We start from the raw sequence: 15,436 nt of genomic DNA, 5'->3' as shown, positions 1-15,436 counted from the left end.
GAAATATAAAGAACATGGGGAGTGACTAGTCATCGAATTTCCCCTTGTTTCCTCGGTGGTACTGGGCAAGAAGTTAACATTTCTTGACCCATTTTCTTATCTTGGAATAATTGCTGCCCCGCCTACTCCACAGAGTCGCCAGGGTGATCACGGGAGACAGCTCATTCATTCACAGGAACTCCTTGGTCCACCCCCCAGTTCAAGGCTCTGTGCAACAGCAGGCAGGACAGACCGTCTCTGCCCTCGTGGACTTCAGGACAGCAGAAGGTAAGTAAGTAATGCATAAATAACAGGCATTTACTGAGCTCTTACTGGGTATGGGGCACTGTTCTAAGCACTTTTCAAATCTTGCTTAATCTTTGTAACAGCACTGTGTGGAGGCCGCTGTTGTCCGCATTTTATATGTGGGGACACTGAGGCTCAGGTTACAGCACTGGGCATGAGAGTGGTTATGGCAGAACCCAGGCTTGGAAGCGTGCAGTGTGACTCAGTCTGCCACCGCTGTGGTGGCTGTGCCGGAAGGTCCCACGGGAATGGAAGTGGGTGTGGAGGCACTTCTGCAACTGCACTCATGGGAGTGACTTCCCACCACCTTTGCCTTGTTCTGTGGGTGAAAAGTAAGTCTCAGGACTCACCCACGCCCCACAGGGGAGATGCACAAGGGTGTGGCCACCAGGAGGCTGCCATCAGGGGGGCCACCTTAGGGTCTTGCCACCACCATTTCCAGTTCTACCCGTGGATCTTTCATCCTCATACTTTCTTGTCATGTCAGCAATTTACAACTTAAACAGGACACCAGCAGCATTTCTTACATTTTTTTCCTGATCCCCCCCAGGTTGCAGATACCTGTCCTCCCGGGAGTTAATACCATCATGGCTGTTTCCATGGTTAAATGGTCCCAGGAATTTTGTAAAAGCAAAACCAAGCCACAGGAGCTTGAGGCAGTCAGTGGAGAGAGAGAGAAGGGGGAGCCCTGTGAAGAATTCAGACATTTAATCAAAACTTGAAAATTCACCCATTTTATTTCTTCCTTTATTGTTGTGTTTGCATGTCAGGCACACTTTGGTAAATTCTCCTGTGTTGTGTGCCCAGTGCTGTGCTGGCCACGTCCCTCCTCCGTATCCAGGGCAGAGTTAACAGAGAAGTGAGGGTGGGACCCCCTCCTGCCTGGGACAACGCGGGCAGCCCGACTCCCGTGGCGGCGGGGGGACCACCCTGGAGTTCACTGTGAGGACAGGCAGACAAAGGGAACAGTATGCTTCCTAAAACAGAATAAACACAATTTACCTTTTCCTGCTGAGCCAGATTATCAGTTTGAACGTTTGTGGCTGTGCTCTGTAGTGTGGAACAATGGCCTGGAGGCCCCAGCCCCAAAGCCCGGTGCTCTTTGGGGCTGGGTGTGTATGATAGCATTTCTATCTTTTCTGTCGTTCCCGCCCCTCACTTGCCTCTCTTTGGTTTTGTCTGTGAATCTGTTTTCCTCCCTACTGAGTTGCTGCTTCTAAGTTACTGTGGGGGCACAAAGCCCCATCCTTGTATCAAGTTAGCATTGTGTGTAAGATACAAGTTAATAAGTGGATATCAAGGGCAAGCCTGTCCCTGCCCCGATATCAGAATAAGGGGGCGGGTGTAGTTTGAAAACAAAGCGTTGCTTTGATTCATTGTTTTTGTTTAGTATCAGTCAGGCATTTACTTGATTTTGAACTTCGGCTAGCTGTAAAGTTGGGTGACTATGTTTATCCAAGGGGAGTGTTGATTAACAGAAAATGAGAGTATTCACAGACACAATATTGGGGGTATTGAGGGTAACAGTGTGTCCTGATGAAGGGAGCGTGGGACAGCTCAGGCACCTCATTCCTACCCCACCCACCACCGTCACAGTCGTTTAATGAGTTAATTGATGACTCCAGGAGTATGTTAGTGTCCTGTGGCTGCAGTAACAAATTGCCACAAACTTGGTGGCTTAAAACAACAGCAATGAATTCACTCACAATTCTGGAGGCTAGAAGTCTGGGAGCCAGCAGGTGTGCCCTGCCTCCGGAGGCTCTGGGGAAGATCCTTCCTGGCCTGTCTCAGCTTCTCAGGGCCACCTTGGACTTGTGGCCCCCTCTCTCCAACCTCTGCCTCTGTCTCCACAGCCCTTCTCTGTGTGTCTGTCCCCTCTTCTTTTTCTTCAATCTCTTCTGCCTCAATTTACAAGGACTCTTGTCATTGGACTTAAAGCCCGCCCAGATAATGTGGGGTGATCTCATCTCAAGATCCTTAAACATACATCTGCAAATACAGTCACATTCACAGTTTCCAGGGGTTTGGTGTGGACACCCTTTGAGGGGCATTGCTTGGCCCATGACAGTGAGTGACGCAGCTGAAGGGCTTAGAACTGTGCCTGGTGCACAGTGGGGCCCCTCCTGATGTCATGGCTGCTGCTATGTTACTCATCCACTGAGCAACCAGGTATCTGTCCCGGCCCCCCACACCGTGCTGCGTGCCAGGGATGCACAAGTGAAGTGGAGTGAGGTGTGACCCTGCCCTGCAGAGGGCACTTGCGGGGCTTCCCGACACCTGAGGTCTGCTCCGAGCACCAGCACGAGGCTAACCGGACGTCCCAGGCAGGGTCTGTTTGCCTGCATACACTTACGGTGTGGGGCATGGCGTTCCCTGGTTTCAAACACCCTCCTTACAAATAAACTTAATGAAAAGTCTGAATCACTGTTAACTTAGAAATTAGGCGTGCTCAAGTGAGTCTAAAACGTAAGCGGAATTCCCGACATTTACAGTTTTCAAACCACTTTCCCATCTGCTGCCTCACCTGCGCTGTGCGTGTTTGGCGCAGACGGCCCGCCCTGCGGCTCAGCCAGGCTGTGGAGCCAGCGAGGATGGGAGCCTGGGGTTCCTTCTCTGAGCGCAGGCTGGCCGGCTGGTCCGTCTGTCTGCTTTCCCCTCCTGTCCTTGCTCTTTCCACAGGCCTTAATTGGCTCCCGCCATGTCCGTCTGCTGTGCCAGGCGCTGAGAATACGAACAGGAAGTTCACCCTGAGTAGCAAGGAGGACGACCAGGACAGGGTGGGGCTTGCGGTGGGACTGGGAGCCCACAGTGGGGGTTGGGGGGAGCTTGCCTACCCTGGGGCGGGCTGACCGAGGTGTGATGGGCAAGCTGTGGTTACTTGGCAAGGCCCGCAGGAAGGCAGCTTGGGAGAACAGTGCCCACAAGGCCCTGGGGCAGGGGAGCCCGTGTCTGTGGGCGGACGGCCCTGGCCCGCCATCTCAGTGAGGTCTCCCCTCTGCTGCCACCCCTGCCCAGTCTCCTTCAGAGAAAGTGGATGCCCATGAGAAAGTCTGAAATGTGAGTTGTTCTGTGGGGTCAGCCCCTGCGTACCCAGTTCAGCCCTGTCTCTGGGTGTCTGGGTCCCTCTTGCAGGATGGGAACCAGGGAAGGCCAAAGCTCCTGGGCACACGTGTTGTGAGTTGTGCACCAGGCTGTGGGAATATCCATCGGAGGGCACCCAGAATTCTCGTGGTGGGGAGAAGCAAGAAGTAATAGTAGCAATAGTGCTGAGCTCAAGCCTGAGGCTGAGGCAGGATAGTAAGTGGGAACCAGATCTTGGGTTCTGAGGGTCCAGAAGTGGGGTGTGATGATGGTCAGCATGGCAGTTAAGTGGCTGTGCCTGTTCCAGTTGAGAGCAGGCTGGGTGGAAGAAGGCACTAAGCTTCAAGGTGCCATGGCGTGTGTGTGTGTGTGTGTGTGTGTGTGTGTGTGTGGTGAGGCACGTTTCAGCCTTGCATGACTTTCCTCATTTCGTGATCTTCACGGTCCGAACCTTGTCTGGGTCTGAGGGCGCCATTGGTGGTGACGGCCACCTGCTCAGGGTGGGTGGGCAGGAGGCCATGGGGGTGTCAGACTGCAGCTTCCCACCCACCTTGGGTTCCTGGCCCAGAGTGTGGGCTTGTTCTCGTTTCCTGAGATGGGCTGGTGAGGGGGCTTTCCCTGTGCCTCTGCCCTTTCTCTCTGGCCTTTGCAGAGTCTCACTGGGGGCAGGTTTTTGTGGTCTGACCCCGGGGATCAGTGCAAGACTTCAGGGGAGAGTTTCCTGAGCAGGTAGGTGTACTCACCGGGAACTGGGCCTGGTAACCAGATATTCTGCTTGCATGCTTTTTAAAAATGTTCTTTTGAAATTATAAAATTAGTAATAATGCTCATGAGAAGTCAAGCAATCCAGAGGTCGATGATGTTAATTGGTTAAACTCATTTCTGGCCTGCCTCTCTGCCCAGCTTCCCAGGGCAGCCACTCTCAGCCCTGGGTATGTGTTCTTCCTGTCCACCTAGCTCTAGGGTGGTTTCTATTGACTGTTCGCTGAGCCTTACGACAAACCAGACAAAACTGCAGGAATGTGCTGTGCTCCTTATATTTCTAGAGCCTTAGTCTCTTCGGTTGCAGGGATCTGCAGGCAGCAGCTAGGGCAGACCCCACAGGCTGCTGCCATTGGCTCCGCTCTGGGCCCTGGGGCCTCACCAGGCAGGAGGGACTCTTCGAGTCTATTGCTCAGGAGCCCCCACACTCAGCTTGCTCTGGGGGCCTGGGGTGGAGTTGCTGGACCAGCTCTCAGCTTCCCTCCATGCCTGCCTATACCTGGCTCTCCTCTCCCAACTTCCATGCTCTAGGATGTGTGGCCTCTGTATGATTCACTGGCCTGGCAGGTCAGAGAGAAGAAAGACTGCCTCCTGGGCCAGGCTCCTATTCATTCAGGTGAGACAAAGTGGGTGAAGGTCACTGACACCTAGAAGCACCTGCCTTGGGCGAGGCTGTGATGGAATGTCATCACTCTCTCTCCATAGTGTCACTCGGAGCTCTTCACAGTTGAGCGGCAGGGGTGGGTTCTGGGGCTTGGAACCCTTGGCCGGAGGCCAATGGAGGCCTGGAGCAGCAGCTTACTCAAGCTGGGGTCTGTTCCCCAGGCTCCTCCAGAGATACCAACCCCTTGATCACCTGGCCTCACCACAGGTAGGAGGTTGTCCCCACCAGGGCCCCACCAGGCCGAGGGACACGTCCAGTGACTAAAGGGGACCATTTTCCCAGGACTTAGAAGAAAGAAAAATATTTTTCATTGTATTAAAGCCATTCTCAGTCCTAGTACCATTGAACTGGTGGTGGGGTGACTCCTTGCTGTGGGACTGTCCTGTGCACTGCTGGATATTCAGCAGCATCCTGGCCTTTACCCACTAAATGCCAGCAGCACCCCTAGCTCCCCGTTGTGGCAACCAAAAGTGTCTCCAGACATTGGCAGACGTCCCCTGTCCCCCACTGAGAACCACCGGGTTCGAGGGCTCAGAAGCACTGCTCTGGCATCGGAAGCTGCCTCGAGCTTGGGTGCAGTTTTCTTTGTTCCTTTTCCAGAAAGCTGACCTCACCAGGCTCATTTGTTTTGTTGACTCACCCAGCTCTGACCTCAGGCAGCCCTCCTGCCCTGGGGGATCCCGGATGACTTATCCTGGGACTCTGTATGTAAATTTCAAAGATTCTTGTCTACTGAATCGGAGGCAGAAGCCCCCCACTTTTCGTACAGCTCTGCATGATAAACGCTTCCCCGAAGTATTTAAGGGCACCGGGAGCTCCTGCTGCTGCTGTTGTTGTGAACACATCTGAAGCACCGTTGTCTGAGATCTCTAAGCATTTCTCTCCCATCAGTTTGGGTCTTAGCCCAGGGACTAGCAGATGATCCGAGGCCAGGGCGGTCTGAAGTTGGCTGTTGCTTGGGGGTTTTCTGAGGCCTGTGATGCAGGGCTTGCTGTTTGAGAGCCAGGAGGAGGAGGAGGCCTCTTTGCTGGCCTCTCTTGGGGCCCCAGAGGGAGCTACCGGTTCTGCGTTCTGCGATGGGACTTCACAAAGCACAGTGTTGCCCTGAGGTCGGAGGCCACGCCTGGTCCAGGCAACCCTCCCCTTCTGCCTTTGGTGAGTCAGGCTGTAGCGCAGGAGGAAGGTTAAGATCTGTCTGAATCCCACACCACTGGTCGTCTCCTGGGCTCCTTTCCCTACCTCTCTGTCTCCTTAGGAGATGGATTCTGGTTTCCTAGTAGGAGCTACATATCTCAACGTCTGCCTTGTACTTGAAAACCCTAGTTATCAAAAGATCTCAGGGTGCCCACAGCTCTCCTCTTGGGCACTACTGTTTCTGCTCAGCTTAACTGGTGACCCCAAAGCATGCGACTACACGTGGGTGGGGTGCCTTGGGCCACTGCCTGTGACCTTACCCTCAGCCTGTGTTGTGAGCCACCATGCTCACTATTGATGGACATCAGGGGCCAAAGATTGGAGAGGGAGAGAAGCTAGATTTGGCTGCTAACGGCTCTTCATCCCGATGTCGGGAAAATAGACTGTTGTTGCTGAACCTGATGCCATCAGCCCCTCCAGCTGTGCCTGTCAGCACCCTGGTTGAGACATCAAGCCTGGACCTCCTCCTACAAACCAGGCAGTACTCACAGGTGCTCGGCAGTCCTTATATTGCGGGGCTGGGTGGGCCTATGAGTGCTCAGAGAGGAGTTTCGGGGTGTCTGTTAACCTGCCCCTTGCTTCTGGGGCTGTTCTCCTGTCTCTACCTGCGCTGGGGCCTGGCAGAGCTCTGAGTCTTCCGGATTCCAGTGTCTGCAGTAGCCAGTCTCCCGACTGCTGGAGGAAAGCTGCCTTCCTAAAATAGCCACCCAGAGGGGAAGGGCTGCCCTGGAATTTGACCCTGCCGATCACCGTGACGGCCTTGCCCAGGCCCTGGGTCCCACCCGGCTCCATCACCAGGGTCTGCTGGTGGGTGTGGGAGCTGGGTTTTTCCTCTCTCCCCTTCCCTCCTTCCTCTTCCCTTTTGTCCTTTCTCTGCCCCAGCTTTAGGTTAGAATCCAGATAGCTCAGGAGGGATGTTCCCAGGCCTGATTGGCTGGGGGCGGCGCGGTGGGAGCAGAGAGGGGAGGGACCTGTGTGCCCGCACCTCTCCGCAGGTGAATGCACACCCACGGGGGGCCCAGCCCCTGGCGGCCATGCCAGGCCCAAGGCAGCAGCAAGCAGACAGGTCAGACAGGCAGAGCAGCCTGCGGCTGCGGGGCCCTGGCCGAAGGTCCGATCCCCGTCCCTCCTCAGCCCACAGGTAATCCTCCTTTTTGTTTTTTCTGCTAGTTTAGTTCACTGTCCACCTCAGGGAACACTTCCAATGTGAGAAAAAGACCTTTGGCATCAGCAGGGAAAATCATGAATTTGGAGAGGATTCATTGTGGTTCATGTGTAGGAAATCTCGCCTTGGCATCAGCAAAGCATTTCTGGTTTTCTAGTCCTTTGTTCTGAAGAGTAAATTTCTTACGGAGCCTGGCAAGTTGGATGCTTAGTGGCAAATTAGGAAGGCACGGTCCAGAAACGGTCAGATGTGTTTGCTGACTGCAAATGGAAAGCCTGCAAAGGCTTCATCGTGGCAGGTGGGCTGTTTGCCTTTACTCCAGGGCAGGGGCTTGGCTTTGTCCAGGCAGTGTCCTCAACCCAACTCAGAGACCCTCGGGGGGTGCTGGGCTTCTTCTGAAACCCAAATTTATATTACAGCCCCTTGGCCTGGATTCTATTTTGAAATGGTTTGAAGTTCTGAAATCACCTCTCCTGTTAAGACTAGACTTGTAAAGCCAGCCTCCAGCATTCTCACTCCCACCGTATTTAGGCGGGGAATGTTCCCTTAGACAGTCTTTTGGGGGATTTCTGGCTCGAGGAGGATAGGAAGGGAAGGAGCTCGAGTCTGAAGAGCAAACCTAGGATCCCCCACCCCCACCCCACCTGAAACCAGGGCTGGTTTTGTCCCATTTGGTGTCACTGAAAATGTATTGACCATCTCCCCTTGAGCCTTTGCTGTTCTGTCCTGCCTGGGACCATTATGGGACATCACCCGGATGCCCACTGGGAAGAGCCTCCCTGGGAAGCGAAAGGCTAAGAGCAGGTACAGGGCTGCCTAAAGCTGCACTTGTCCGTCAGACCTTGCAGGGAGAGGACAGGGAAGCTGTTTCTGCTGTTGAACTTTGTGTGATGGAGATGATGTTTTTTATTAAATGGTTTGCCTTTTTTTTTAATTCCAAGGTAATTTGTAACCCAAATTGCTTAGATTATGCAATATATCAGTGAGATTCCGTCCTCTGTAAGTAAGAGAAAACTGCTACTCAAAATGACTTTATCAGAGCCTTAAAATTTTTATAAAATGTAAGTCCAGAGGTCAGGCATCTTCATGATGGCCCAGCGATGAACAGGAGTTAGGTTCCATCGGTGTTTCTGCTCTGCCTTTCTCCACTTACCCCACATGTCTCCTGCCAGCACCCTTCCCATCAGGCTCCTCCTCGGGGTCTCCTGTTAGGCGGGAGGAGCCTTTCCCAAAGCCCCTGGCTGACTTTCCCACACACCTCATTGGCCAGAATTATGCCTCATGCTCAGCCCCAACCAGTCAGTGGCAAGGGGAGGGGTTATTGTGGAGGAATTTTGGAAGAGGGTAAGTAGGGAGGGGAGGGCAGTTGCCTGAATCACATCAGGGCCAGTGAGCCCAGAAGAGAGGGTGGGGGTTGGGAACCAACATCTGCTACATCAGGAAATTTAAATTTATTCAGATTTCCAACTAGGGTAAGACAATAACAGTGGGTCCTAAAATACATGTATTTTGTACTCAGTTATTAATGCAAGGGAAGTTTTACACAATCATATGTCTGCTCAGTCTTTCACTTCCCAGGGGGGCCCTCTTACCAATAAGCATCCAGGCTGGTGGTTGTCAGGCATTTAGACTTTTCTTCCTCCATGAACCTGCTGCCTCCCAGAGGTGGCTGCTCAAGGCGCCATCCATAAGGATGAGAACAGGAGGAAATAAAGGCGTCCTAAATATTAACAGGCATTAGATGGCCAAGTCTCCCCGCTTAGCAAAGGCAGAGACAACAGGCTTCTGCCTGGCAGCCCCCAGGAGCCAGCGGGTGCACCCACCACTTGCCCGAGGACACCGTGGGATCAGCAGAGGGACAGCTGTGCACCATCACCTACCAGAGACTTGCTGGAGTTTTTTCTCCAGGGCAGGTGCAGGTGGCCCCTGAAATTCGGGAGAAATGAGGGTGGTAGCTACACTACTAGGAAAAAACTGGCTCCAGTAGACACAGACCTGATGGTAATTTTTGAGGCTGAACATCCAAATTGGTCTTTATTTGGCCTCATCCCTGAGACCCGCCGCTGTTAAGGCAGGGTTCTCTCCACCCCTGGACAGAAGTCACCTGCAGATCTAGGCAGGTGTCTTGAGTTCCTTTGAGCCTCCATCGCCTTCTGCTGCCAGGTTAGGTATTTTAGATGAGATCAATGCAAGACTAGAAAAACTCCCTCCAGCTTTCAACATCATTGTGAAATTTGGGAGGACACTGGTGGCTGGTGTTAGACATCCTCAGATTCCCTTCAAAGCCTGGAGGGCAGGGGAGTGTGTGATGCAAAACCGTGACTCATTCTCAGCACGCTGCTTCCCCCCAGCCGGATCTGAACCTCCGTGTGGAGCTGGGAATCCACATTTACCAACCGCCCAGGTGATTCCTAACCTGATAAACATGCTCTGCTGGGACTTCCTTTGGGACAAAATTGGACATATTGGAGGCTTTTTTTCCACAGTAAAACATCGTAATTTAAGTCTAGTCTAGCTTGCTTTTTAGGCTGAGCATTTCAGGTTCACCTGTTTGGTGGCAGAGGACTAAGGTAAGTGCAAATGCCCACTGGACAGTTAGTAGCCAGGAGAGGATGAGCTCTCCACCCCACGTCCTGGTGAGTGTGTGGGAAGGCCTCGGAGGGGCTCTCTCTGCCCGGGCAGAGGGACCCTGCTGGCTCATGAGCTGCTTTCCTCCGCACAACCTTGCCTGGAACTCGGGTTTTTGGGATCTTCCTTGCTGGAGTAGAGGTCATACTGACCCTCTCAGGACTACCTCTGCGTGTCCCCACACCCACACGGTAGAGGAACTGTTCGTTGGTGGCCAGCAGCTAAACGTTCAAGCAGCCTCTGTGGTGGAGAGTTTGAGAGGCCAGCCTGGCAGGGCTGTAAGAGCCAGTAACCCAACCCAATGCTAGTCTAGGGGGAGCTGTGACGGCATTTGGCGGAACATCCACTATCCGTTGGCTTAAGTGAACATTATCCTCTGCGTGGGTGGGCCTCATCCAATCAGTTGAGAGGCCGTCAGGGCAAAGCTGGGGTTTTCCCAAGGAAGAAGTTCCACCTGTGGACTGCAGCGTCAGCGCCTGCCTGAGACTTCCCAGCCCACCAGGCTGCCCTACAGCTGCAGCCCTGCTGAGCGAGCCCCACACTCAGGCGAGCCAGTTCCTTGATGGGGGTGAGTCCCTTAACCTGTATCTCCTGCTTCTGTTTCTCTGGCAGAACTCTGACTAATGCACCCTCTGAATGGTGCCCAAGGTCGGGGGGCATGGGGCGGGGGGTGGCCAGTGTAGTTTATGGCCTTGCTTCCTTTTCATGGAGGCAAGCAAGTTTTAAACTGCTGTCATTTTCTAACTTTCTCTTCCAGGGAAGTACTGACTTGTCTTTCCCTCTGTGTCAGTGAGCCGTGGCCAGCCCTGTTGGAGTCTGTTGCCCGGCTCGGCTTTCTCCTCCATCCTGTCTTCCTCCCCCATGTCTTCCTATCCACAGGTCGCAGGGAGAGGCAGGCAGGCCTGCCCCCTGAGTCATCGGCGGGGCCAGCTGTGCGTGTTTCTTTGGCAGTGTCTTAGCTGGTTGTTGTGAGTAATAGTGGGGAAGCAATCAGCAAGTATACTGCCCTAGAAGTGCCGCACGTTGGTGGGCCCAAGGGAAGAGACGGGCGAGACTCAGCCAGTGCAGGACGCCAGGACCAGGGCGTCGGAAGCTCTGCTCTGCCATGTCGGTGGGTAAGGGCTGCCGGGAAGCAAGCTCGAGGCCCTAGCGTGGTCTTGGGCTCACAGATGTGGAAAGGCGCACAGGCTGGGGCATGGGCCGTTTCTGGCTGCAACACGTTATATAGGAATAACAATAATCAGCAATTAGGTATGAAGCCCAGTTTGAAGCCTTTGAAATGTATTATCTTGCGAGCAAGAGTCTCATGTTATTCTCATCTTACAGAGAAGAACACAGAAGTACCAAGAGCAGAAGTAACTAAGGATGCAGTTGGTAGAAAGGGGGCCCAGGTTTTGAGCCCAAGTAGACTGGCCAGAGCCTCTGTTCTCTTAACCACAGGCTCTTGTCGTAAGAGACGGCCCTAGGGTGGACTCAGGAACCTGTGGACCTGCTTTACAGAGGGCTTGAGTGTGAACACACGGACACTCTCTCTCCCGCCGTGAGGCATATTTCAAATGCAGTCATTAGCTTTGGAGAATGTACCTGGGTGGGCATTCCATGCATCTGCCTTGGGGAGAAGGTTTCTTTTCAGCTGAAGTCAGGCCCAGGATGTCGGAGGGAATGAAGAGTCGGTGGAGTTTTCTGCTCCAGTGGCTGATGAGAAAGATTCCCCTGAGGGAGCTCAGCGGGAAAGGTTCCCCCAAGGGACCTCAGTGGAGCAGCGCACCCAGTTCTCTGGGTACCAACAGCTCCGCCTGCAGACACCAACTCTGGGTCCAGTGAACAGCGACACTGGCTTGATTACATGGCAACAGGAACAGCACCCAAGCCAGAGGACAGAGAGGGAAGACGCCACGTTGGCTTCTCCACATCTTGGACCACAAGACACATACCCGTGGCCTCCAGGGAGCCTGGCGTGTAGCCCATTAGCAGGCCCTGTGCTTTGACACGGCCCCCTATGCCAGCCTTCGGTCCTTGCTTGTCTCCCATTGGTGTCTGTGCTTTGACATTGAGCCATGGAGACTCAGGTTCTCTGCCCCACTGATTTGTTTCCATTGTTCTCCCATCCTGTGCTTGTAGGAATTTCCCAAGTCTGAGAGGTGAATCCAAACACCACCGGCTCCGTGGACTAAGACAAGCCTCCGGAGTCCATGAGGTGATGGGGCCACTGGCACTTTTGACACAGACCAAGGACAGCCCCTATGGTGACCCCCAGTGTCTACATGTCTCCCGCTGCCCCCCTTCCAGCCCCACCCAGGGAACCTCCCCTGCCTGGACCTCATGCTCATGTTGCCTGTCATGCTTCCTAGCGCTGGAGGGGAGAGGAGCCTGTTGCCATTCTAAACACTTGATGAAATTCCAAAGGCCTCTCGGAGATGTCTTCTGGGATTTGGAGTCTCACCTTGGCCCTGACACACTCCAGCTGGCAGGCCCTCCTCCAGTCCAAGGCAGTCCTTTCTTACTGCCGGAAACTAGCGCAGGCAGCCAGGCTCTCTCCAGCAAAGCAGATTCCTGTGGGAACCGGAGGGCTCGCTTCAGAGTGGGCCCCTTTAATGCACATGGATTGACCACGCCTGTGCCCACTTGGCCACAAATTCCCCTCTGCTCCCCGGGCCGTGGAGCCAGACGTGGGCTGAAGTGGGGCTGAAGGAATGGCTGGAATGCCGGCTGCAGTGACAGACCAGCGCTCAGATCCCTACCGGGAGCTTTGACTGAGGCAACATTCGGTTTTGCTTTTGAGCTGAAGTCTTCGCATTTTTCCCAGTTTTAGGCAGAAGTAAAGAATGTTTGCCTTCTCCCACCAACTGATTCAGGGTCTTGCACTTGCAAATTAAAGGGACCACACTCTTGGATTATGATCTAACTAGTCTGTTAATTCAAGTGCAGGTAAAATCATTTGCAAGCAATCTCTTTCCCTGTCTGGCTTTGCTTTTAGCTATGCTAAAAACACAGAAACAAGAAAACTGGTCCTTCTCCAGATACTAACTGCACTAGTAGAGGTGAGGATTTAATTATCTGGGTAACTGTTGAACCACTGTGTTGTAATATTTGAAACCAACATAAGATTGTATATCAACAATAGTTCAATAAAAAAAAAAAAGGAAAAATGGTCCTTTTCAGATAACATTCGCCTGTAGAGGTTTCTGTGTAGTAAGTTAGGAAACAGAAACGGCAGACTTTGCTTCAGCTCAGCTCTTTGCATAAAACTGAAGTATTTGTGGCTGTTGATTCCAGCAGTCTTTGGAGCAGATATATAGTCTGTATTCTGTTATCTTTATACATGACAGTAGCCTCTCTCTCTCCTCTGTCTCTGTGTCACGCACGTGTGTGTACCTTGGCCATAAATGTGGGAAGGCTCTTGTGATAAGGCAGTGGCTCCCAGAGACGTCACAGTGCCTGGGGCACTCTGACCTTTGCTCCCCTGCCATTCCCTAACAGCAGAACTGGCTTCTTGGGTGTGCCCGTTTACAGGACCCTGCACTTAGCAGGGCCTGCATTTGAGCGGTCACCAAATTGAAATCAGTAATGATTTCTGAGCAAGGGCTCTGCCACATTATCATTTTGCACCAGGCCTCACATGTTGTGCAGCCACTTCTGCTTAACAACCTTCTGCTTGCTTTCTGTCATCCCACATCAAACCTGTAACCTGGCATAGGCTTGGGACTTGGTGCCCACTTCCCAAGAGGGCCTGGCCCAGAGCAGGTGCTCCTGCTAAAGGTGGGACCCACTCATCCAGAAGATTGGGGCAAGTGGGGCTGAGTGGGACCAGACCCTCCCTGCAGCTGAACCCCAGGCTGCCCAGGGGGGACATGCAAATAGAGAGCCCAGGTCCTGTGCACAGGGCAGCCTCTGGCCATAGTGAGAAACTGGTTCATCAGAATTCAGGGAGGGAGTTTGTCGTTTGCAAATAGTATCCATTTGGGCATTGTATTAAGTCTGCTATGGCTGCTCTTACAGATTACCACAGACTGGGTGGCTTGAACAATAAAATTTGTTTTCTCACAGTTCTGGAAGCTAGAAATTCAAGATAAGGGGTCAGCAGAGTGGTTTCTTCTGAGGCCCCTCTTGGCTTGTAGGTGGCTGGCCACCTTCTCCTGTGTCCCCACATGTCTTCTCTCTGTACCCATCTGCCCAAATTTCCCCTTTCTATAAGGAGATTGGATTAGAGCCCACCTTAATGACCCCCTTTTAATTACCTCTTTACAGACCCTATATCCAAATACGGTCACATTCTGAGGTGATGGGGGTTAGACTTCAACATATGAATTTTGGGGGCACTCAACTCAGCCCATCACTGGTTTATCTGGACACTTCAGAATCAAGTTCAGCCAGCTTAACAGTCTCTTCCCATCTGAAAGTCCTAGAAATCATCAACTCCAGGGTCTGTTCTCCATCCGCAGGAAGGGGCAACGAAGACTGGGCGGCCAGCAGAGTGGGGCCGTGGGAGGTTGCGCAAGGGTGTGAGGCGTGGGTTACTTAATCCCAGCGTTCAGATAGACACAGGAAGAGTGGCTACCGAGGACAGGAGCCAGCTGTTCCGAGCCCAAGGCCTGTGGGGCCTGAGTGAGAGGAGATTGGTGTGGTGTGAGCAGGGGGTTTGGGTCAGAATCCCTTAGCATGGCAGCGGTGGGGAGCCGAGGTTGTGGGAGCCTGGCACTGGGTCGCCTGGGGTGTCCGGGAGGCGGGGCCACGTGCATAACCGTGGTTCCCAAAGGGGCCTGGCAGTGTTGTGAGCCCTAAGCCTCTCCTTCCCCCTTCTTGGGCGGGGCCTGGGCGTCTGCACACTTACCTCCCCAGGCAGGTGTAACAAGACGAAACAAGATTGGTCGTGAGGCAATAATCATTGAAGCTGGCTCATGGCTCCCTGGGGATTCATATACTTTTGCACATGTTCGAGACTTCCCATAATTAAAGTTTTTTTAAGGGAGAAAACCTGCCAGTTTATGATGCCAGCCCTGGTTAGGACAAAGATGGGAGGGAGGAAGCCCTGAGCCTGCCTCTGGGCTTCCTCTGACATGGGGGAAGCAGCGCCTCCTGGTGGTGAGATACGGCACTACGCAGATCATGACCAGAGGACTCGCGTCTGGGACCAAGATTGTCCCAGGGATGACGGTAGACGGGGAAGCCAGGCAAGCCCTTGTAGCAGACTCTGGACCTGTTACACCACAGACCCCTCTGCACATCCATTGATGCCTATGGACCCAAAGGAGAACGGTGAAAAATAAAACGTGGGATTACAAAGCGGTACAATTCTAGTGCAATATAGTTATCAAAATAGTTAATAAAACCGAATTTGTTGGAGTAGTACACGTCCCCCTTATTAGCGCATTAAGTAAGATACAGCAGCAGCTGGTCTTATAACAACCACAGTCCCTGGACATACAGGCTGTTCTCCTCTCCAGTGGTCGGCAGGGCCTTTGCATGTGCTGTTTCCTCTGCCTAGAATGCTTCCCCCACAACCCCCCTGGGGTCCCAGGACTCATTCCTTCACTGCAGGATCTTGCACAAATGTTACCCCATCAAAGACACCCTCTCTGGACATCTGTATATAATTGATATATAATTTTTCTTACTGAAATTTTTCCTTCAGTTCCTTTTTCAAACTTTTTAAAAAT

General features: G+C 53.0%; 2 long non-coding RNA genes across 11 annotated transcripts in view; one reads left to right on the top strand and one right to left on the bottom strand.

Annotated features, from left to right (window-relative positions):
* Positions 1-811: 811 nt before the first annotated feature.
* The window catches only part of LOC108398240 (uncharacterized), a 24,115-nt gene continuing 9,490 nt past the window's right edge, over positions 812-15,436 (bottom strand). For 3 of the 7 annotated variants that reach the window (XR_012129964.1, XR_012129968.1, XR_012129969.1), the window contains exons 5-6: positions 12,223-12,332; positions 1,451-3,006 (exon numbers count right to left, since the gene is read on the bottom strand). This is a non-coding gene — a long non-coding RNA (uncharacterized lncRNA). Of the gene's footprint in view, positions 1,263-1,450; positions 3,007-11,348; positions 11,475-12,222; positions 12,333-15,436 lie in introns of those variants that run through there. The other 4 variants (XR_012129966.1, XR_012129967.1, XR_012129965.1 and 1 more) reach the window with 4 other exon arrangements.
* On the top strand, positions 6,608-12,945 carry LOC108398239 (uncharacterized). 4 transcript variants are annotated; one of them, XR_012129962.1, is made up of 3 exons: positions 6,608-7,127; positions 10,225-10,347; positions 10,659-12,945. It is a non-coding gene; the product is annotated as an uncharacterized lncRNA (long non-coding RNA). The 4 variants fall into 4 exon arrangements; XR_012129961.1 differs by having other exon boundaries at positions 10,221-10,347; XR_012129963.1 differs by lacking the exon at positions 6,608-7,127 and adding an exon at positions 7,136-9,721 and having other exon boundaries at positions 10,221-10,347.

The sequence above is a fragment of the Manis javanica genome, chromosome 4 (genome assembly GCF_040802235.1).
Source record: "Manis javanica isolate MJ-LG chromosome 4, MJ_LKY, whole genome shotgun sequence".
Lineage (NCBI taxonomy): Eukaryota > Metazoa > Chordata > Mammalia > Pholidota > Manidae > Manis > Manis javanica.
This window is presented reverse-complemented; position numbering and strand designations above follow the sequence as displayed.